A 2,328-nucleotide genomic window follows, 5' to 3' on the forward strand; every position below is an offset into this window, starting at 1 on the left:
AGAAACTTAGATTGATAACGTACCTTCAGAGACTATTGCAATGTATTTTAAAAATTATTTTATATAATTTTTAAAAAAATTAAAATATATAATTTAGGATGTGCTTTCTCTTTTTCTGTAGGAAAAAAAATATAGTATGCATGGTTAAAAAAATTTAAAAATTAGTAAATTTTTTTATATATTTAGCTGTTTATTAGTTCTTTTATTTTTATCAAATGATTGTAGTAATTATTTTTTTTTCACAGGAAAATTACAGCCATAACATTGCACTCATTGTGCTTCAGCATCTATTAACTCTAGGTATAAATTAAAATTTTTACTTACAGATAAATTAATTAATTTATTTTTTATCTGTATAGTATAAATTTGTTATTATAGTTCTTACCGTACTATGAGTTTGCCCCTTAAAAAAAAGCTTGGTAGAATTTAGTGATAAATTTTAATTTAATAAATTTATCATTTATTTATAATTTTTTAAGAAAATTATTTTATCCTATATGTACAGAGCAATGCCAGAATCACTGCCCAAAAAAAGACTCCACATTGGCTAATTTGAAAATTATGGTTTTCTATTTATATTGTAATAATAACATCAGTTTATTGAAATTTAATATCGATTGAATAAGATATTGATAAATTTTTTTATTTTTCAGTACAAGTGAAGAAAAAAAACTGTGGCAGCAGTTGAAATTTATGTAAGTTTTTCAAAACAAAACGACATGGTATATATATATTTTTTGAAAATAATATAATAAATTAATATTTTTTTATATATTCAGCTGCTCTTTGATCTTTTTACTTTTATAGAATGGTTGTAATAATTTATTTTTTTCTTTACAAAAAAATTATGAAGGCTATGGTAATATCTTTTAAAAAATATTTTTGATAATTTTTATTAAAAAAATAAAAAATATGTAATTTTGGATGTGCTTTGTTTTCTCCTAGGAGAAAAATATGGTGTACATGGTGAGAAAAATATGGTGTACGTGTTAAAAAAAAATGAAATTAACAATTTTTTTATATGTTTAGTTGCTTATTAAATTTTTTTATTTTTATGGAATGATTGTCATAATTTATTTTTTTTCTTGATGAAAAATTACGGAAGCTATTACAATGTCTTTTAAAAATTATCTTCCATAATTTTTTAAAAAAAATTAAAAATATGTGATTTCGGATATGCTTTCTTTTTTTGCAGGAAAAAATATGTTGTACATAGTTAGAAAAAAAAATTAACAATTATTTTATATATTTAGCTATTTATTATTTTTATTAGTTTTTATGGAATGGTTGTAATAATTTATTTTTTTTCTTCACAGCAAAATTATAGCTACAATATTGCAGTACTGATTGCAACTACAGCATCTTTTAACTCCAAGTATAAATTTAAATTTTTATCTACAAATAAATAAATAAATTCATTCTTTATCTATATAGCATAAATTTAAATTTTAGTTTAGTTCTCCAAAGATGAAGTTCTAGATAGGGATAATACTCATTGTCTTATACTTGATGTATATAGCATCTTATTGAGCCATTATTAAGTAGCAATTACTTTGCATTGAATGTTTGTATGTTTTTAAAGAAAAAAAATATGACCAACATAATCTTTTATAAAAAAAATATATGTTCTAAAAAATTATTTATTTTTTTATTTTTTTATATTTTATTATTTATTTTATCATTTAAGTAGAGCCTGCTGTATAGTACGGGTTACTTGCTAGTTAACTAGTAAAGATAAACTGGGGTCCATAACACAAGCATGCACCCAGTCAATGAAATGAGGATGAAAGCTATAGTGATTCCCCCAAAACAAAACCCCAAAGGATGCGATCAAAAGTTTTTTCATATCAACCTTAATAAGCATTAAGCTTTTTGACCCTGACTAAGCGAGTGCCTAATTTCTTATATGACTAGGAGATTGTCCAATTCTACGACCATGAATAAGGGCACCTTTAGTTGTAATGCCTCCAACCAAAGATCGCAAGCTAGAGTCATGGCAATCATTGCGTATTTATGGAGAACTCCTATCACAAGTATATGAGGCATTCCAATATGATATCAAATATATCACAATAAAAAAAATTTAAATAACTAAAATTTAAAATTTAATTTATTAACAAATCCAACTAAGAAATAAGATTTAAAAGTCTTACATCAATTATACCTCAAATAATAGCATTGTAGAAGATTATAATAAATCTAAATCTAAACTATATTAATATTGTCAATTCTCACTTCTAGTACTATTTTCAGAATAATAACTACATCCGTAATTAAATAGCTTAATCTAAAAAAAAAGAAGAGATAAGGAGCTCGATAGTCTAATAA

Source organism: Elaeis guineensis, chromosome 14 (assembly GCF_000442705.2).
Source record: "Elaeis guineensis isolate ETL-2024a chromosome 14, EG11, whole genome shotgun sequence".
NCBI lineage: Eukaryota > Viridiplantae > Streptophyta > Magnoliopsida > Arecales > Arecaceae > Elaeis > Elaeis guineensis.